We start from the raw sequence: 22,925 nt of genomic DNA, 5'->3' as shown, positions 1-22,925 counted from the left end.
TAATCCACAGGGTTAGTCCACACAGGAGACTCCAGGCAGGGAAGGGTTAAGTCCAGGCAGGTTCATGGAGAGCAAGGGGTTAAGTCCAGGCAGGTTCACGGAGAGCAAGGGGTTAAGTCCAGGCAGGGGATAGATTCAGCCAGGCAGATTCACAGGGACAGCAGAAGATTCCTCCACAGTGCAGGGATTCCAGGCAGCACAGACAGTCCGAGAGAGGATGAGGAGGACGGGGGATGGTCGGATGAGAGAAGCTGGCCCTCAGCACAGCCTTCCCGCACACACACAGCCAGGAGAACACACGGGGGTTTTCCTGCTCACCCTTAAGTATAGAGCTGGTAACTGGATGCTTCCTGTCGGGTTACCATGGCAATGGGCCTTATCTCCCAGGTCTCCAGACCTGCCCAGGGAGCTCAGGAATTTGTTCATGAGAGGGAAGGAAGGAGGGGGCCTGTTTGTGGATTCATTCAGCAGGAGGCCAGACTGCAAGCCAGGGGGGTGAGAGGCTGCCTGTGTCAGGGACACTGAGGACTAGAAGCCCCAGCATGGACGGGACAGAAGAGTGAGGGGCTGCTGAGGTGTGGGGGGGTGTCAGGCAGCAAGCCTAGAGGATGGGGGGGAAGGGCCAGCTCTGTGACACTTACATTTTAGTAGTCTCAGTGTTCAGTGTTCCATTTTTTAAAGTAGGCATCCCAACTTGGACCCACACTCTAGTTATCAGCTTCTTGGTAGTATACAAAACCTCATACAAAAAGGTATGAATTTAGATATTTAATTATAAAGACACAGTAGGATCCAGCAGGCATAGCCAAGGGTCTAATTGTACCAGGGAAACTATCATGGTAAGCAGGCTATATTTTGCTTTTAAGTAAGTCTGTATTTATAGGCGGGAGCAGAGCAGGTAGAAAAGGGAGCCAGGAGTCTACTGGCATTTAATACATAATGAGTGAGAATGAGCCTAGGCTTGTGCCATTGGGTCCTGGAAGGCTGTTTAGAATTCCAAATGATTTGTTCAGGGGAAGCCCTAACCATAGTGGCATCCTGAACAATTACCTGCAAGCACAGGCAATACAAGCACAAATTGACTGGTGACTGCATGTCTAAGCTGAAGGCATTAGAAAGCATAGAATCCAGGAAATTAAATTCCTCTTTTACATCTAAAAGGATCCTAACATAAGAGCTACTGTAAATGACTGATACCGTGTCTACACCAGAGCTCAAGGTTGTACCACTATATAAAGCTCAGGCAAAATTGATTCTGCCAAAGTGGAGTGTGAATATTATCCTCCAGAATATCTAGTTTGTACCTAGATATATCCCACTTTGAGACGCCAGCAAACCTCAGGTTGGAAAACTGTAGGCTTGTGTAATATGTAATAGAAGCCCACAATTAATAAGGGCCTAGGGGAGTGGTAGGCCTGACAGGGGGCAGAAGGTTCATAAACTGGAGAGTTTCAGCAGTGCCAATGTGCAAAATATGAGAAGCCTGTAACATCAAGTAGTATTAATTGAAGGCTGAAGCCATGGCATGTGACATCATCGCATAATGGATTGCAGCCATCTTGTTGGTTTGAAACCTTTTACCCTTGTATGAGATGCTGATTCTGATTTGATTTATGTGAGTGCTTTCCCTTTGAATAAATGTGAGAACCATTACTTATTACACTATGAGATGGTTTTGTTTCCTTTCTGGTTTACATATTTTGAAGAGATAACTTTCTATCCTGGTGGAGTGGTCCTTATTCCTTAGAGTGTCGTATATTTGTGAACCAGTGGAGAGAGATTCTGAAAGTTTGGCCATCATACTATTATATCTGAGTTTCTGACCGCTTGGCTTTGGTGGTCATGGCTATGCAGTAGAAGGCTATTTGTGCAGTCTGATGGTTGAGGGTCTCTTCTCTGGCTTCCATCATATTCTGAAACACTCAGAATGACTCAGAGGGTCATCTTTGATTATCCACTGGATACTCCATAAGGACAATTTTAGATGGATTTTATTCATGGTCCCATAGTGGTTTTATACTATAAAAGGACTATTATTGCTCCTCACTTTTTGATGTTTTACTTTCTGATTTTGAATGTAACGATTAGCGCTGCACTTCTCTTTTTAAACTGTTTATTATTTGTCTACTACTAAGACTGCCAGGCATGAAATACAACAAATGTAGCAATAACAATAACCCATCTCAACTCTCCTAGCTCTACAGGTACCTTAATTTGTGTAAGCATAGTTTCCAGAAGCAAGAATTAAAAATGAGCACAAAATAGAAAACCAAGAAGCAGAGAACATGAAACATTTTTCAAACCATAGAAAATGATCACTACAGAAATATGAACAACTAAGGAGACAAAAATCACTGTAGGACAGAAGGAAGCAAGACCATCTCGCCTCCCCAGAAAGTGTAAGTGTTAAGGTGTCCTTCCATCAGGTCTCTTCAACTTAATATGTGGCCTGTAGAACAATAGTAATATACAAGTGAAGAAAGGACCACAACACAAATCAGCACCAATAACCGGTAGCACTGTAGACTCCAGATGATGACATTGAGAGGTAAACTAATGTTCTAATAGGACTACACAAAATAGCCTTGTGCAGAAGTGTATACATTTTATGATGTTGGGCAATGAGGAGAAAGTATGGAGGTAAATCATCTGGGAGAGGGACCCCCTAGGAGTAAATGTATGCGAGTCATGAGTTCAGGATGAGCAAACAATAACATCCAGTAGATGGCAGGACATTGTCAGGCATATATGAGGTACAGGATAAAAGGAAAGAAGAGATCATGTTAACATCATGTTACAACATCTGGGTGGTTAAAAAAAAAAAAAAAGTGTGATGTTACCAACAGCAACTTGCAGCTAAGCGGGGTACAGTATTCAGTATTTTATGTTGAGCACATGTTTCATTTGGTCTCAATGAACATACATTGCTTGATTGTTTCTTTAGAAAAGTCTGAGAAAACAGCCACAGTGTTTTTTTTAAAGGTACAGTCTATAGTCCATATTCCTGGAGAGTCACAGAAGCAGAATGAGGTCCCTAAAATTAAATAGTTTATCAATAAAAATTCAAGAAGGTGCTCCTGGAAGCAGGGTCTCATTTTTATATAGTGGGCTCTTTCCACCACATAGAGAATTTCTCTGTCATAAGTAGTAAATAAGGATTCCAAAAAGCCCACCGCATTAGACCCCTTCACATTTTAAAGGAGGGCTATTATGTGAAGAATGTTTCCTGTTTTTTCCTTAACTTTTATTGGAGAACATTAACCTTTAATGCAACTGATGAAATGAAAAGAAAAAAAATTTAAATTGTATAAACATAAAAAGAGAAACGGAAACTGCTTGAACAACACAGAAAATATATTCTAGCAAAACACATTTTCTTTGTCCTGCTCTTTAACCAGTTATGTATTTCCTTCATTACTGTGTTTACGGTGTACCAATAAAATTAATAATTGCAGGCAATATTTTAATTCTTGGTTGAAGGAGGAGTGTGTAATAATTTAAGAGAAATAGTCTGATCACATAACTAGGTGCCTATTATAATCATAAAATAATCACAATTTAATTAAAAAAGGCCATATAAAACCTTGGAGAGATTCACAGAGGCTCTAATAAAAGTAGAAAATAGCCAACATGGAATTTTCACAATCATAATTTCATCCTGAGGCAATCATTTAATGTCAGATAGAACAGTGACTATTTAGGGGAAGCGATAAATGCAACGTGACATGTAGCTTGTATTACCTAGTAGGAGAGAAGGGAGGGTCAAAAAAAGTTTAGAAATGTATACAAGAAATGATGGCAATCTTCTCATGCACAACATAGTAATTTGTTTCCACTTCAACTCTGCAGCAGGTAAAGAGCTCAAAGGCTACATTACATTTGCTTCCTCAAAAAGGTTATATTTAAAAAAAAAAAAAAGTGCATTTATGAGTTATTTAAATGTATTAAATGCCATTTGTTTGCATTGTCACTTTCCATTTTCTGCAGTCATATACTTCCAAAGAGACGCACTGCTGTTTGTGACTTTAAAATATCCCTGACCTTTTGAGGGTTTTTTAAAAAATGTCTCTTAAAAATTTAGTATGTTTGTGTAATTGTGTTTTTCTACATGAATATACATTTTTTTTACCTTTTTTGAGGATATTCATTCTCTTTTATTTGTAATTACAATGCAGAAGAAAAATCTGCAAGTAGGGAGTACAGGATTTCCATAAACATTCTTTTTGATGCTGTAGGTGTTGATTGTTTAAGTTAATAAACAGGGTCCATATGAGGATATCCCTCCTACATACCGGTACCTCTTTTATAAATCTTCTGCGCTCCTACTCTTATCTCCATCTTTCCAGTTCTTAACCTTAATCATTACTGTCCCCTCTTTACTGCAACTTCTGAGCAAGATTTTTATTGTTGTGTGCTCTACCTCCTAATTACCTTTTGCACACACGCCATTTGGCTAATGCATACCCATCACATTCTATATTCCCTACTCTCGATCTGTAAAGTTACAAAGCAATTCAATAAAAAAGAATATTTTTGGTAATATTTATCAACCCTTTGATGCTGACGTAACAGAAATATGCGGCCTCACAGAACTGGGCTTTTTTCCGTGGGGCTTCATATTTGCGTACCTGTCTTTCTGCTGGGAGCGTGCCGCATGGCACGCTCCCAGCACAAAGACTGCGGTGTCGCTGAGAGCCCCGAGTCCCGTTAGAACGATCAGGACCAAGGACTCCTAATTCCAGGTCACATGATTGCTGTGATAGCCTCTGATTGGCTATCACAGTGATCAGTCACTGTACAGCCCGGTCCCCCTTTTTTTTTTTTTTTTTTCTCTCTGAATGGAGGAGAGACACATTGTATCTCTCTAACTCCTGGCATAGAGGGAAAAAAATGTTTGTTAAAAAAAAAAAAGAGAGAAAAAATACCTAGATCAAGGTTTGATCTCATTGAGTGCCAGAGTAAATGTTTGGGTCAAGGTCAGGGTCACAGGTCAGGATTAAAAAAAAATGGTATCAGTGTTAGTGCACATTTTGTTTTTTGTTTTTTATCTAAAACACACTGACACTATTTTATTTCTGGGCTGTACTACGGGTACAAACAACAAATAACATACACATATATGGAATCACTGTGATCGCCAAGAGCTGGAGAATTTATTTTGGGTTCTTTGGTGGTAGCTTATGGTAGTAACAAGAAACACACAGCTAAATAAAAAAAAATTTTTTTTTTTTTACTATTTTGGGTCAGTTTCCGTTTTTGATAATAAAAAAAAAAAAATCAGGAGATATCCATTAGCATTTACCACCAAATGAAAGCCCAATTCGTCCTGAAAAAAAACAAGTTATAATGCACCTGGATGTACAAAGTAGTGGTGATGATATGTACGGTTTTACTAACACATGTCAATGTTGCAAAATTACGCTTAGGCATTAAGATTTGTTTTACCCTTAGGCGTGAAGGGGTTAAGTAGTAGTTACAGCAGCCAGAACTAAAGTGTAAGAAGAAAGTTCTTGAAGATTTAGAATTTTTTATTCAGCTGCAAACGTATGGCAATTGCAAGAAAAAGACACATGGTACTAGGATTCTATAATTGTCTGTATTTCCTAATTAAGACATTTAAAACAATGATCCATGGATGCAAATGGAGTCATTATATTTTACTTCAAATTTCACAATGACTATTACAAACAGGCTATATAAAAGATGTAGGCCTATGCAGGGGCGGACTGACAACTCATGGGGCCCCCGGGCAATAGGGGATCATGGGGCCCCTGTGTCCTTGCCCACACCCAAAAAAAGCTATGAAAAAGCCAATGAAAGGTACCAAGGGCATCTTATGGGGCCCCCTACTGACCCCGGGCAGTGCTTAAATGGTCAGTCTGCCCCTGGGCCTATGTGACTAATCACCTCTGGCAAGGAGTATATATATATGGGAAGAAAAAGAGGCAGGAAGCATGGGAAGGTGGGACTGAAAGTCTATGCATGGAAAAAATCTATTTAGTACATCTCTGCAACACATGCACATTTGCTCAAGCTTTGTCTCTTACAAAATCTTGCAAGTACAAACCATTATCAGTTGATCCTGCCAGAAATCCAGTAGGCTATTACCATCCCATGCTTTCCGCCTTTGCTGTACTGAATTCTCAAGCAGTGTTATAAGCCTGTTCAGTTTGCCATCATGTCTCTGTGTACAGTTTTCATAGGACAGTATTGTTTTGTGAATCTGCAATTAGTAGCAGCATTGTCAGCCTACTGCAATTGTTCATTCATTTGGCTACTGGGCTGCCTATCATGTTTATCAGACAAACAGTCAGTTGAAGGAGCTAGTATGGTAGGCTGACAACACTGCCGCTAATCATAAGGCAGTGACTTAGTGGTGCCAGTCCACAAGGAGTGCTGTTAGGGACAAGATCTCCAGATAAGAAACTTTTATACAGTTTACAGCAAATCATTTTTCTTAACCTGCTGCACAGTAAGGAATAAAAGAGAAGAACACAACTATTATATTCCTTTTGTACCCTAAAGCAAAGGGAATATCTTACTAAATCAGAGGGGGTGAAAGGCAGACCACCCTCTCTGGAAAACTACAGCAGATTCTTGATGAACAATAGCACAAAGGTGCAATAATTTGTGAACAATAAAAAATCATGAAAGGACCGTTCTAAGAAATCCACAATAATTGAATGATTTTCCCTTATAACCTGTGAGTTGTCCGAGAACAGAACTCCCTTTTTAGTAGGTGAGCGAAAGCTACAACTTAGCCAGATACAAGGGCAAGAGAGTGCTTGCACAATTGTTGAAAATGATGGTAACTATGCTATTTTCCCTGCAACTTACCAATAGGTTTCCACTGTCACAATTTCTTTGAGTTTATATTTGTGAGGAATGACCTTTTATACATACAGTGAAGGAAATAAGTATTTGATCCCCTGCTGATATTGCTGATTAGCCTTTTTTTAATTCACAGCGAACGTGCAAAGAGTGTAAATTGCAACATGTTAAAAACAGAACAAATGATACAGCAGTCGCATTTTCCCTTTTTAAAATCAGGCTCTGGTAATTATGGCTAAATATTTTTCACTTTGTGTACATGCAGCAAATGTTCCTTCTTAACCACTTGCCGACCAACCACAGTACATTTACTGCAGCAGGTCAGCACCGCTGTGCAAAATTACGTATATATATGTGATTTTGCATTTCGGGTAGGGGGTGCGCAAGAGGCGAGTGACCACACTGCCAATCACGGCTGTGGGTGTCAATCACCAGGTCCTGGCTGGTGATTACCCGCTGGAGCCCGGCAATTACTAGCAAACACTGACAGGGAGGAAGGCTGCATTGTTTACAATGCAGCTCTCCTCCCTGTCAGTTTGAGCACACTAATCCAGATCGCTGAGCTCAGCATTCCGGATCAGTGTGCTTACAGTGAAGCACATACCCCCCCCGCTCCCTAGTGAAACTATCCCCTCACACAGTTAACCCTTTGATTGCCTTCTAATGTTAACCCCTTCCTCCCCAGTGCCTTTAGTACAGTGTCAGTGGTTTTTTTTGCATTGATCACTGTATTGGTGTCACTGGGTCAGTACCCCCCCCCCCCCCCAAGTGTCAGAATGTCCGCCACAGTCCTGCCATAAGTCGCTGATCGCTGCTATAAGTTGCTGATTGCCGCCATAAGTCCCTGATTGCCGCCATTATTAGTATTAAAAAAAAAAAATCCCAGTATCTATACCACCATTTGTAAACAATATAACTTTCATGTAAACCAATTAATTTGCACGTATTGGGATTTCTTTTAGCAAAGACATGTCGCAGAATACATTTTGGTCTAAATTTATGACGAACTTTGATTTATAAAATTTTTTTACTGGACATGTTTTATAGCAAAAAGTTCAAAATATTTTTTTTTTTCTAAAAATTGTTGGTCCTTTTTGTTTTATAGCGCAAAAAATTTAAAATACACAGGCGATCAAATACCACCAAAAGAAAGCTCAATTTGTGGGGGGAAAAAAAAGACTTAATTTTCATTTTGGTGCAGCGTTGCATGACAGCATAATTGTCAGTTAAAGTAACGCAGCACCGTAACACAAACCGCTTCCTGACCACCCTCTAGCAGAAATACTGCTACAGGGTGGCATGGGTGCGCAAAATCATGTACTGTATGCACTGTATTTGGCTTTATATTATTGATACTGTTACATTGATTCTCCTTTTTCAATAAAAGCATTATGAAAAAAAAAATACCATTCATAAAATAAATTACAAATTAAATGTATGATGCCATAAGGTAATATGCAAATATTCAAACTCATCCATATATTTTATAGAAAAGAATAAATGCTTCAAAAACCTATGTGAAAATAGCACAAAGTCCACACAATTTAGGAATAAGAGTGTCCCCTTTTAAGTGTAAAGACTAAATAATCCTTCTCATCCATGAAAGGTGCCAAGTGTATCCAAACCACCTGGATAGTGGTAAAGTGGAGGCTTAACAAATAACTAGGACCCCCTAAATAAAGAAGTCATAGACAGCATGGCAAATACAATTAGTCATTAATGGCATCCATCTATTCCCTCCACGGAACCATCACACATCCGCATTCTTCAAACCACCACCTCCGGTGCTCAGGGGAGAAACAAACATTCAAATGTCCCACATAATTTAAAAAATCTTCCGATATCGTTATTTAAAATATTTCACTCACATGTAATAAAAACAGTATTGTGCAATGAAATCCCACATTAGCTAGCAAACAGCAGTAACGTCTGTGTCATTTCCAGTATGTGATGATGTGAGCAAGAGGCTCTTCCCCACACACTTAGTCATATAGGATGTCTTCTGGGAAAGGATAACCTTATGACAATGGTAGAAGTTTACTCACTTTGTGAACCTGACCATGAGTGCTGTGAAATAAAGAACACGTGTCCCTACTTCATTATTCTTTAAAACATTGTCACAATCTCTGCAAGGGATTTACAGCACTGAGGTTCTTCTAGAACAACATGTACAGAATATTGGCTGCAAAAGCTTAATTCAAACGAGGAAATTTTAGAAGGCACGCACATCTATACTGGACTTACAAGCTACAAGTTGTGGTGTTTTTTTTTTTTTTTTTTTTTAACCTCCCTGGCGGTATTCCTGAGTGTAGCTCGGGGTAAAGTTTCAGTACCAAAAGCGGTAACCCCGAGCTACACTCAGGCTTACCATGCGGCGTTGCTCAGGGATTCCCTGCAGCGCTTACCTTGTCCTTCGTTCCCGCGATGCGTCCCCTGCAGTGTCCCCGGCCATCTCCTCCGGCCGATGCCGGCTTCCGTGTTCCGGTCCCTGCGAGCGTCAGGACGTACGGGGGACGGAACAGCGGCAAATTTCTAAATTTTTTGAAAATTTTCTTAGAAATGAATTTGACATAGTAAAACATTACTGTATCAAACCATTTCACATACATTTTGTCCCTACTGCTTTGTCCTGTGCCCTGCCTGCATTTTGACTGTTCTTTTTGCCTGGAAACTTTAGAAAAGTCCATGGTGTCCAAAAAGCGTCCCTTTAGGTCAAAAGTGGTTTTAGACCAGCTAGAGAACAGCGATAGTAAATCAGAACCACTTGCAGAATTGAGTGATAATGATTTGTGGGGAAATTTGTCATGAGGCACTGAAAACGATTTTGCGACTTTGCTCAGTGATGTGCGAACTTGGCGCTATATTTCAAATGTCAGTGTTTTTTGGTTTGATTATATTCTTGAATTAAATTTATTACATTATTTTTATGATTAAATTATAATTTATGATTTCGTGTTTCAAACTTTATCATACCCGAGATGTTTACTAGACTCTTGTTCGGACAGATTTCAGTGAGTTATTCCTAAAAATTACAGGCCTACAATAAAAAAAAATACATATTTCCATGCAAAAAAATGTACCGCTTTGAGCACAGAAATATGGACATAATCAGACCGCTAGGGAGGTTAATACCATCAGTGGAAAAGGAACTAGTGGCAAATTGGTGAATTATTCAGTTAACGATTATGCATTTTTCAGTTGCATTGTGGTAATAGGTCTTTACATGAATGTGGAGGGAAACATTGTTATCCTCTTAGGAATCTAAAGTTGTAATTGCGCAAAAAACTTGTAGTATTTTCAGGTTTGATGATGTACTATATTTACCAGCTAGATATTTTGGTTTGCACTCTTTGCCCGATTGTTTCTGTCTAATGCTTATCTGAGGTGTCTTTGTTATGTAGGCTTGCACTTGGGTTTGTAATGGGTTGTGTAAAGAGCAGAATTGTTGTTCTATATAATGTCTGAATGTGTATTTTGCAATATGTGAAGATAGCAAACTCTATGCAAAAGCCATAAAAAGATAAAAACTCAGCGAGCGCTCAATATAAACAAGCAGCCATGCACAATAAAGGAAACCATAAACCTTCAAAACGACATATAAAGTGAAATAAGTGCAGAGCTAAAATGTGAGTAGTCCAGGTAGAAAGATGACATATAATTCATATACGCAATAAAAGCCCGTCATAGATGTGTATAAAAAGAGCTCAGAGTAACTTCAAATATCCCTAATTCATCACTTCCTCAAAATCGGTGAGAGGCAGAGTACAGATAAGATGCGCACTCACCGGACACACAAAGGTATTGCGCAGTGTATAAATAGATGGAGGTCTGCCAATGGGTCCCTCTCAGGATGGAAATGGAATCAGCCCGGGATGGATAGATAACGTCGGGATGAAATATAAATTTTTAATAATATTTAAAGTGGACCCCCGGTTGAATATTTCATCCTGACATCATCCATCCCAGACTGATTCCATTTCCATCCTGAGAGGGACCCATTGGTAGACCTCCCATTTATTTATACACTGTGCAATACCTTTTGCGCGTCCGGTGAGTGCGTATTTTATCTATACTCTGCCTCTCACCGATTTTGAGGAACTGATGAATTGGGGATATTTGAAGTCACTCTGAGCTCTTTATATACACGTCTGATGGACTTTTATCATGTATATGAATTATGTCATCTTTCTACCTGGACTACTCGCACTTTAGCGCTGCACTTATTTCAATTTCTATGCAAAAGCCAGTCTCCTAATATCAGCTACAAATTTCAACACCACACTTGCATGCATTTACATTCAGCCACGGTTTATTCACCCACACCTAGGTCACCAGATAACAATAGTACTCCAACAGCCAAGTATTCAATTACATACAAATGGCCATCAGATTCAGCACTCACCAGAAATGTCAGACCCGCATTTCTGAAGGTCTATAAGTGCTTGTGTTACAGCCTCCTGATTATTAGTTTTTCAGGCAATTGCCTATTGCTCTTATTCTTCCACCTAGCACTTTGCTCATTCTTGAGTTCCACCACAGCACAGCTAAATGGGATTACTGCGTCAAATCACCTAGGACTTTACATCTTTCCTTCAGTATATTCAGCAGGCACTTGAAACGCAGTCACAAAGTTTAAAACATACTTAACTTAAAAATATTTAAAACAAAGTAAAACCATGAAATCATTTGGAAAGCTGTAACACAATCTATAGACCTTCAGAAATGTGGGTCTGATGTTTCTCGTGAGGGCTGATTCTGAAATTGTGATTGGCATTTAAGTAGAGTTCAGTAATAGTATTCCAGAGAGTATTTTAGCTTTCTTACTATGGAGCTCTACCAGGAAATAGTTTTTTTCTGTCACAGATACAACAACCTACAGGAAGAACCATAAAGGTTGATGTGTATTTTATTTTTTGTCATTCACAGGCCATGGCAGCCTCTCCCACCTACCCCACCCGCCTTCTTGTTAGTAGCTGACCGTAGCAACCATCAAACATACTATTCTGGGCCACTGCATTATGACTCTTAGTTAATAACTGATGTCAAGCTGTTTTGTCCATAGCTTGGTTTGAACCACTATCTGAAGTACAACAAACTAGAACGTGGCTCAGATCATGTAACCTGAACTTAAACAAATAAAGCCTGTCAGCATTTAGTGTATTAGAGGCATCATGCATTGATTCAGAAAAAACAGCAATTTTAGTTTCATGCCAGTGTCAGTTATTGGGAAGTAAGCAAGGGCAAAGAGGAACAGAAGTCACTGTGGCCCATAGATGACTCAAAAATAATTTTTAATGTGCCAATGGAGGGTACCCATAGATTGGTGGAACTGGTGCAACAACCCCTTAAAAGCATCAGAGATTTTCTTCACAGATTGTGATGAAAGAACTCAAAAGAACTGCAGCTTTGCAAATCAGGCTGAGAAAGTACTTTATTTAACCACTTGGGAACCAGGCACTGTACATAAATTGTTGGTACCGGGAAGACTTACCAATGCATCCTTTGGAAACTGAGCTCCTGTGTACACCTGCTTTCACACAATCCTGTGATCACCCTATGAATGGATACAGATGATTGTATATAAAAGATACAGAGCCAGTAGGAGTGGCTCTGCACCATGTGATTGCTGTGACCAATCACAATATTACAAACCGTACACAGGCTGCCTGGCGCTAGCACAGTTTGCTCTAACACATGGATTGGAGTGTAATATTAAAGAAACCCTCTGATCACCAGCTAGCACCAGTGCATCACAGGAAGATTGTAAAAATTAAAAAATACACCCCTCTAATATCATGTGCTGCATACAGTATTTGTGTGCCCCATTCTGTCTTTGATCTGACCTGCATATAAAACCCCTTACCTTCATATTCCTGCACAGCTGTACATTAACCCCTTCACTTTCTGATCCATCTGTGCATGACCTGTACTTTCAAAATATCTAGTGCACTATTGCTAAGTGTCCTGTTTTAACTCACTCAGTACTGCAGCATTTCTATATTTCCCAAAAAGATGGCAAAAAAATCAGAAAACCTTGAGGTGTCTACTTTCCAAAAATGGGGTAATTTGGGGGGTATTTGTACTTTCCTGCCATTTTATTGCTGTGTTTTATAACAAAGTAAGAACTGTTGTTTTTTTTTGGGGGGGTGGGGTTTGTTTTTCCAAATTTTATAATTTCATAGTAAACATGAAATAAACATTTAATACTGTTAAATGAAAGATCTATCGGTTTTTAAAAAAAAGGTATTATAAAATTTATTTGGGCACAGTGTTGCACGGCAAAGTAATTGTTGGTAAAAGTATTGTAGAGCTGCAAACTGAAAAAATTTTCTGGTGATAGAAGGGGTGAAAAAATATGAAATAACTGAAGCTGGCCATACATGACTCAGTCAGGGGCTGAACAAAAAAAAATGAACTGATTTCCTCATCCACACATTCGAGGTGAATGGGGGAATCCTCATTACTGCACCATTGTATAGTGACAGCCGGGGGACACCTTCCCTGTAAAAAAAATACACAGATCAGCACTGTAGCCATTGCTCAAACATTTCTTCCTGAAATTCTTAAAAGCTTAAAGCAGAACTCCAGGCAAATACCTCTTTACATGTCCTTGCTGATTTTCTACCTTCACTGAATGTGTCATCCATCTTTTGGTTCATTTTCAAATCAAACCGGTAATTCTTTTTGGTTTCCTGTTCGTAAGACCAGCGGCTGCTATCCCCCAAGCAACTGGTGTAGGCACATCCCTTCTCTAAATCTTCCTCCTGGAAGCAGGGATGTAATTCAGCCCCATTTCCGGTGGTGGGCCCAAGACTCTCACACACATTAAATATGTACAGGCCTAGTGTACCCACCCACATTCACTACACTCCCCTGTGGTTGATGAAAACTGTAGTTTCCTTTTACTGCAGAGAGAGAGAGAGAGGAGAGGATGTGATGTAATCCCTGCTGTTACACCTTTTCATTGTGTAAAAAGGCTGTTTAATCCTAGCTTCTCTGATCTCCCCTTCTTCCATTTTCCCCAACTCATCTCCTAATAACACAGTCTTTGGAGTCACTCTGCACATGCTCAGGTTAGTGTGTAATGCTAGAGAGTTTTTTGTTCTTTGGGAGGGTGCATGTGATCAGTGCAGGGCCAATCAGCACTGTCCAGGCAGAGGACCAGGAGTTATGCAGCCTCATAGGGCAGTCATAGGTGAATACAAACTCCTCCTCCAAGCTTTAACTAGTGCTCAGCTCGACACGGATAGAAGTCACAAGTCACTGATGAAAAAAGGCAATTTATATTTACTAAACCGATTGCATTTCCATGTACTGTGGGAGACCAGATAAAGTGAATGCAAGGTCCTGGGTTTAGTAACACTTTAAATGTTTAGTGGGTGATTTTTTTTTTTTTTTTTTTTTTTTTTTTTTAGCTATCCCATAGTTCTTTAAATAAAGCATACCATAAAAAGCTGTTTTATTTATCTTATCCCTTGCTCCTACAGATATTCTCTTCCCCATGCAACTTCTTCTCATTTGAAGTTGCTTTCCTTCAATGCTCCATTGGTCGTAGACACACTGATGACTTCATGTACTGTACAATGCAGTACCAACAGTCCTGCTTTGTAATTGAGGACCCATCCACAACCTGGAGCATCTAAGAGAAAAAGAGTGCCAGGTGCTTGGGAAGCCAGGAAAAAGGTAAGCAAAATAGTTTTTTTTAATGGCACCCTAGACCGAAATGAGAATTTAACCATTGCGGTGCAAAGGAAGCTCCATTGCAAAGGCATTTTTGAAATTTGCAGTTTCAGTTTTAGGCTCACAATTTGGCTGAGACTCAAAACAGTATGGTGATACCCACTGATAGTCTAGTAAAGAGACCAAAGGCAGGGAAGGGGTGGATGCATAGGTCACAGCTCTTATAAAATGCTGCTATTACATTAAGAAATCAAATGGTGTGGTAGAAACCATGCAACAAAGAAAATACTGTATGTTCTAACATCTGTTGTGTGAATTGCCACTCCAAACTCATCTTTCCTGATTTGAGTTGAGAAAGGTATCTGCCTTGAGAGAACGTCCTTGCTCTAGTGTACCACACAATTTTTACAAGGATGGCAACACACTGATGATTTAATTCTTTTAGATCAGGTTTATTCAAGGTTTGTAAGTTCACAATCTTCATTTAAGCCAAGCCCCCCTCAGATGCATTTCACACTGATAGGACTTGGTAAAATAACTCATGCGGTATTTTAGTAGCCTTTTTTAGTGAATTTACTATTTTTCAGTGCATTCTGGGCATTTGGGAGGGTCTCCTGAGGTTATCTTTTAAAAACGCTTCTAAACGCAAATGCGCATAAACGCGGTAAGTAAACATGGCAAAACTTTTTAACCTACATTTTCTAGCAGTAAGTTTCCAGCGCTCAGTTTTTCAAATGCCTTGTGTACATGAGCCCTTAATTTTAGAGATCTCTAGCCTGATTTTCAGTGTTACATGCCTTAAACCTGATCTAAAGGATGATGTCATCAATGTACAGTTTTCCTTCTAAAAATTGTGTGAAACAAAATATGTTGATTGCAAACTATACTGCTTCAAATAGAAACAACTATGTGCTAATGATATAATAAATGTAAAACATGGAGCACAGCATTTTATGATGCAAGATATTTATTATGCAGGGCACAGCAACATGATAGATTTTCCTTTACATAATTAATGTCATTAAATTGCAGCCTGTGAGTCATGAGGTGTTATTTTAACATATGAGTAACATAGGAATTTTGCAGAACATAAAAATCAGTAATTGATCCTGTAAAATGGTGGTTAATGCAGTGGATTTAATTTCCTCAATAAATGCAGTTTAACAAGTTGTTGGGGCCGCAAGTTGGAAAAATATTTGCAAGTATTATACATGTTGTATTTCTATTCGTAATTCAAACAATGCAATAAAAAAAAAAACGTAACAGAATACTTATTGGTGAATTACAATCATTTAAAAATACTGTTTTGAATATGTTTTTGACCAAGAAATAATTTATCCAGATCACAAGCATTGTATATGTATTGTAGCTTATATTATCCAACAGCTAGTTACAATATCTAGTTGGTAAATCTGTTTTCAAAACCTAATAAAGGATGATGTAGCATGTTATCTAACAACTAATTGAGATCTTTTTTGGGACTTCCCCACTGATAGCAGGGAATAAAATTGACAATAAAGCTTGGCACACAGTATAAGAGAACTGGGTAAGCTATCATCCTGTTTTCCTTGATGTTTCAGAGCAAATCGAAACCCAAGGATGATGCTAATTGTATTAAAATTCTCAAGTGACAAAGTGTTTTTTTGCTTGCCATAGAAACAATTGAGTACTGTCCGTGATACTTTTTTTATTTGCACTAACATACAATTTTGAGGACAAGCTTTCGGGGTTTGCTTGGCATAGAAACATTGTATTGTAGATTTTTTTATTTTTTTTTCTGTTTCTTGTTCAAACTTTTTATTAACAGTAAAACCAATGTAACAAGGGCAGAGAAACATCATCAGTATACATTAAGGAATGTGCTGACAACATAACAATGGGAATAGACAACACAGTTGCAATGTCTTTATGGTGAGGATGAAAGAGAAGATCACAAAAACAATGCAAAGTTTTTTATGATATCAAGTGATTAGGAGTTGGCAGCGATGGATTCGTAAATTCAATCAGTTGGGATAATGACTCACTGGAACATCGTGAAAAATTTAGGAGATTTAGAGGCGGATCGGAGAGAGGGTAGGTGAGGACAAGGGGGAGGGGGGAGAAAAAGGGTAACAGCAATGACTCCATGAGTGGTAAAGAACAGCTTGGTGGCGCACTGGCGTCGCGTAAAGTGGGCCAAGGGCAGCGTTCAATGTGCACTGTATGGGAATCAAGGAAGAAGAAGGGATTTGTCAAAGTTAGGTGGGAGGAAACATTCTACCCAGGGGCTCCAAACAGTTAAGAATTTAGGGATCGTGTCAAGAATCGTGGCTTCCACCTTTGCGTGTATCATAGCTTGTGTTATTCTGGATTAACAGCTGTGGTGTTTAAGGTAGGGGATTTCCAGGATTTCGCTGTGACCTGTTTGGCAGCTGTGGTGACTTGCAGAAGGAGTTTAAATTCTGAATTGGTAATACCAGGAGGGCGTTGATTGAGTAGGGCTGTAGCTGGATTGGGTTGTAACTTGGTGGCGCTGAGTGTGGATAGTATGTTGAAGATGTCAACCCAGAAAGCTTGTGCGACTTGACAATCCCACCATATGTGGAAATGCGTTCCAGGGTCTGTACAGCCTCTAAAGCAATTGGGCGAGTAGTTAGGGGTGTATTTCGCGATTCTCGCTGGAACCAAATACCATCGCATTAAGACTTTATAATTAGCTTCTAGTGCAACTATGTTCTGAGATGACGATTTAGTATTGGCCCAGATGTGTTCTCAATCGGATAAGTCTAATTGCCGGTCTAAATCTGTTTCCCATCTATGGGTGTATGAAGGAGGGGGTGTAGTGTCCGGAGTTGTGAGGAGGGAGTATAAGCATGATAAGAGGCCACGCCTATGTGGGTCTTTGAAGCATGCCCGTTCGAAGAGAGACATGGTGTTAGGTTGGCATGTGGTTGTAGCGTAGGGGGCGTAGAAGTGACGTAGTTGCAAGTATCTAAATATTTCGGAGGCAGGGAGGCTATAAATTTCCCGTAGCGAGGTAAAGGATTTAAACTTATTTCTCTGAAGGAAGTGGTGCGTACGGATCAGGTTAGCAGAAGTCCATGCTTTAAATGAAAGGGGAGTCTGCCAAGCCGGGGGAAAAGCTGGGTTTCGAAGGAACGAGAGCATGGGGTTATGAGGAGATAGTGGGTTTTAAGTTTATCCCATAATGATAGGAAGTGGGAGGTGATGGGGTTTGTTATTGAGCGGCGGTCTATTGGCCTTAACCAGAGTAAGTTAGCTGTAGACAGGGGGTCACTCTCAACTGATTCAAGGACCACCCATTGGGGAATTTCAAAAGTCGCGTGGTATTTTGGAAGCTGTGCTAGGTGTGCTGCTTGGTAGTATTTACCAATATCGGGGAGGCCTAGACCTCCATTGAGCTTGGAGCGATATAAGGTGGAGCGAGGTATACGGGGACGGACCTTGCCCCAGACGTAAGAGGAGATGCGGCGCTGTAGTATGCGAAGGTAGTGGGAGGGTACTGGGATTGGGAGGACTCTAAACTATAATAAAATTTTTGGGAGGATTGACATCTTTATAACTGCAATTCTACCTAGCCATGCAAGGGGTAGGGAGGACCACTTGGTCAGAAGAGCAGAGAGGTGAGAACATCGGAGTGTAGTTGGCTGCATAGAGATCGGACAGATTGGGGGTCAATTTGATTCCCAGAAACTGGATGTGGTGCTGCGACCAGGGAAATGGTAGAATCTGTTTCAGGTGGGCCTGTTCTTTAGGGGGTAGGGAAATGTTGAGTGCCATTGATTTATTATAAGGCCGGAAAGTGAGCCAAACTCCTCAAGAAGCCGGAGTAGGGGAGGAGAGGAAGTTAAGGGAGATGTGAGGAAAAGTAAAACGTATTCTGCAAAGAGACATAACTTATGATGCGTGCCACCCAACTCAAGTCCCCTGACATCCGGATTAGCTCTTATTAGAAGGGCCAAATGTTCTATGGCCAGGACAAAGAGCAAAGGGGACAAAGGACAACCCTGTCTCGTGCCACGGGAGATTGGAAACCGGGCCGACCTGTGCCCCAGATACCCAATCCTGGCCGAAGGCTCTCGATAAAGCGAGTGAATCCAGGTTAAAAAATGCGGGCCTAAACCCCAGCGATGCAAAATGTAATAGAGATATGGCCATGAGACTGTGTCAAAAGCTTTCCAGATGTCCAGGGACAAGAAACAGGTGGGAATGTTTCGGGTTTTGGCTATATGTGCCAGAAGAGATGCACATCTAACGTTATCACCGGCCTGTCGAGTCGGAATAAAGCCTACTTGGTCGTTATGAATAAGGGACCCTATACACGAATTAAGGCGCGTGGAAAGGATTTTTGCTAGCAATTTGATGTCGATGTCGAGGAGAGAGATTGGTCTATAAGTGTCATCCGAGTTTGGTTTCGGGATCATCGAGATGTTCGCTTGCACCGTTTCATGGTTGAAGGCATGACCAGATAGTAAGGCATTAAAGGCGTTGGTGAGGATGGGTGTGAGGAGGTGAGTGAATTTTTTGTAGTAAGTGGCTGAGAAGCCATCAGGTCCTGGGCGCTTACGAGGTTTTAGACTTTTAATGGCATTTAAGGTTTCGGTTGGGGTGATGGGTTGTTCTAACGTTGCTAATTGATGCTCTGACAATTTCGGAAAGGAGATGGAGGCTAGAAGAGTGTCAGCTTGTAAGGGGTCAAAAGGAGTATGGGATGAGTAAAGCCGTGAGAGATGTTTATAAAAAGTTCGGAGGATGCGATCTGGATTACTTGTAAGGTTGCCAGAGGAGGTGCGTATTCGAATAAGTTTAGTAATCTGGTCCAGCCTATGAAGCGAGAGGGCCAAAAAGGTACTGGGTTTGTTGGCCTTAGTATAATATTTATGTCTAGACCTACGAAGTAAAAGTTCTGCTTGGTCCGTCAGGAAAAGGTCTAGAGCTAATCGTGAACGTTCTAGGGCTTCACGGTTAGCCGGTGAGGGGGTTGCTTGGAAGGTTTGATGGGTGCGATCATATGTTTGTTCTAGAGAAAGCAGCTGTTGTCTCTTTGATTTGCTTAAAAAGGACGCCTTGCTAATGCAGAAACCTCGTATCACCGGCTTATGTGCTTCCCATAGTAGGAGGGGAGAAATGTCAGGAGTTTGGTTAAGGGATAAGTAATCTTTGAGGGCGGTTTCTATTTCCGAACAGTGTATTGGATTTGTAAGTAAGTTGTCATTGATGATCCAAGAGGACTCAGATGGGGATGGGGCCAGAGAGGCCATGGATGTGAATACAGCGCAGTGGTCTGACCAGGGAATTGGAAGTATTTCAGAGGTCAAGAGCCGGGAAGAGGAGCTAGCAGTGATAAAAATGTGGTCTATCCTAGAGAGTCTTGTGCGGGTGGGAGTAGAAAGTGTATTGGCGTTTGGCCGGGTTAAGTTCCCTCCAGGTGTCTATCATGGAGTAACGTTGCAGGATGGCTTGGAGGGTTTGTTTAGAGGTGGGGAGGGGGGAAAGTTGAGGGGATTTGTCAAGGTATGGGTATAGCGTACTGTTAGAGTCTCCACAGACGAATAAGGTGCCTCGCTTATGGTGATCTATAACCGAAAATAAGTGGGAAAGAAATGGTAGTGGACCTTGATTCGGGGCATAATATGTAGCGATAGTGACGTCGAAATCTAAGAGTTGCCCTACCAACAGGAGATAGCGACCCTCTGGGTCTTTAACTTCAGTATTAAGAGTAAAGGGTGTCGTGCGATGGAAGGCTATTAACACCCCTCTACTTTTGGTGGTGGCGGAGGCCATATAGACCTGTGGGTAACGGGGACCAAAAAACTTTGGAGTGGACGTGGGGGTGAAGTGTGTTTCCTGTAGACAGACTACGTGAGCCTTAAGGGATGCAAAGGAACGTAAGGCCTTGTTACGTTTCTGTGGTATATTAAGACCCTGAACGTTCAGGGTAAAGATGTTTAACGAGCCCATGGGGAGAGTGAGTGACATTTTGAGTAATATGGCAACATCCGCTGGGACAAAGCCAGAAGATTACCACGGAGGACTGTTTGTCTATTGAAGGGATAGCGCGAGGTCATGGAGTCATTTGGGGGCAAGAGAGGAGGGGAATAATACAGGAAGGGTAATAGGAGAGGGGTATAGGTGGCCATTCAAGGCCTAAGAGGTGGTCCCTGAGGGCACCCTAACGTAGGGTGGGCCAGGGAGCAAAGATAGCTCAAATGCTATAAAATAGTCAATAGCACAGGAGCTAATATGGAGTGCGCAGATACGTGGACCGTGGGGGTGACAGTATAAAGAGAAGTATGCAATGGCGGGATCCCGGATGATGAACAGGTGACCACCCAAGGAATCCAGGATGGCTCTAGGCTTAGGCGGCGTTGGTCGCACAGATGGAACAGCATGGGTAAGGATGTGAGATTTTCCATGTCGCCAGAGCCAAGGCGTCCCATACACAAACTGAGAGGCTGTCCGGGAGAAATGAGACAGAACATAATTCTCTAAGGTCAGGGGACTCCTCGAGGCGTTAGATGGACAAAAATCCCAAACAGCCCCAAACCAGTGGGGCAACAAAGTTCAGACAGGTAGGGAAAGAGAACAGCTTGGGTATGAACCTCGATGCTGGTCAAAGCGGTACACCGACTGGTGTACGTGGTGGAAGAAGGATGATGGAGCGTAGTTCAGTCCATTGTGTCTTGAGGAGATGGGCCAGGTTATGAGAAGCGCCCTCGCTTGTGGAAGCTGAGTTGGCTATCAGTAGCGCGTAAGGGATAAGATTTCCATGGTGAGCAGGACGTGGACCTCCGTTTAGTACTCTCTGACGGCGTTGCTGGGGACTGTAGTTGCAAATGTCGCAGCGTATCCAGTAGGTCTTCAGGAGTCTTGCAGGAAAAGTCTCGGGTCTGGTATCGGAAACGCACTGCGAAAGGGAAGCTCCACCTATACAATATGCCATGTTGTTGAAGTGCCTGCAGGTGGGGTTTCATAGCCCTGCGTTTGGCGATGGTCGTGGGGCATAGGTCCTGAAATAATTGGTAGGTGTGACCCTGAAACTGTAGAGAGTCCATATTGCGAGCTGCTTGGAGGAGTTGCTCTTTAGTGCGGTAGAAGTGGAGCTTGGCTATAATATCACGCGGTAGGCCCTCCGTGCGTCGTGGAGCTAGCGCCCTATAAACTCTATCCATTTCTAATCTTTCAATCGGGATAGCGGGGGCTAGCTCTTGGAATAGAGCTGTCACGGTTGACTGGACGTCAACAATCAATTCCGGGAGGCCACGGATATGCAGATTAGAGCGCCTTGCTCGGTTTTCAAAGTCCTCCAGTTGCATTAATAGTGTTGCATTTTAGTCACGTAGGAGGTCAATGTCGTTTGTGTGTGTCCGAAGTGAGGCATCAAGACCGTCCACTCTCTGTTCTAGATCAGCAGTGCGTTGTCCTAGCTTGCGGATTTCTCTGGATAGTGTGGTAGTGATGCGGTCAGAGGTCTGCTTCAAAGTCTTATGCAGCATTCTTTCGAAGCGTACTAGCAGGTCAGGGGGCGTACAGTCAGATGTCGGAGTATGAGTGGGGGTGTCCGGTTCAATGTCTGACTCGCCCTCTGAAGTGCAGGGATGGTTGGGCTGCCATTCTTGTAAGGATGCGTAGGTGCTTGCAGCCTGCTTGCTTCCGTGGGCTGGTGCTGCGGCCTTCTTTGTGGAGGCTTTTGCCAGGGCCTCCTTAATGGACTTGCTTGGTGGAGGAGCCTGGTGTCGGGGTGCCCCTTTAACCATGGTGTAATTTGCTCAGGGGGGGGCTGTCACCAAGAATGCAGCCCCCTTATCTCCCTGTGTCCTGGAGTACATGCTGGTCAGTGGGCGGGCCTTAGTGTGGCACTTTATGGGGATGAAACCCCTGCTCCTGTACTGTGCCCCGCAGCTATGAATCAGCCGCGAACGGGGCGATTCAGATCAGGGGAGGCCCGTCGTGAGGGTCGGGTCCTCCTATATTGCGGTGCGGGCCGGGATCCCCGGCTCTTCGGCCGCGCATGATTATTTTTTTTTTTTTGTTTATAATCATGCGCAATCTTTCTTATATGATTTTTCTCGTACAAAAACAGTACACATTAAATGAGAATCGTTAGTTCTGTTAACGTACAAGGAAATTTTTTTGAGTTTGTCCCTTCAAAAACTTTCATTTTTAAAGTCTGATATGGATGTTGACAGTTTGTGTACACACTATACGAAAGTCAAACAATTAGTCCACGTACGGAATTATTCTTCCAATTTTCTCATAGTGTGTATTCCACTTTAGGCAGACTATACATTATGCAATTTTATTTCCTTCAACCACAGGTTGAGTAGGCTCTAAAGCAGTTAAGACACTTTTTCTACATTGTTGCCTATTTGAAATTTAATCTCCTATATCCTGTGGCCCTCCTGCTACACTGT

Source organism: Staurois parvus, unplaced genomic scaffold (genome assembly GCF_062004578.1).
Source record: "Staurois parvus isolate SC_StPar_1 unplaced genomic scaffold, SC_StPar_1.0 ptg000177l, whole genome shotgun sequence".
NCBI classification, from domain to species: Eukaryota; Metazoa; Chordata; class Amphibia; order Anura; family Ranidae; genus Staurois; species Staurois parvus.
Note: the sequence above shows the minus strand (reverse complement) of the source record.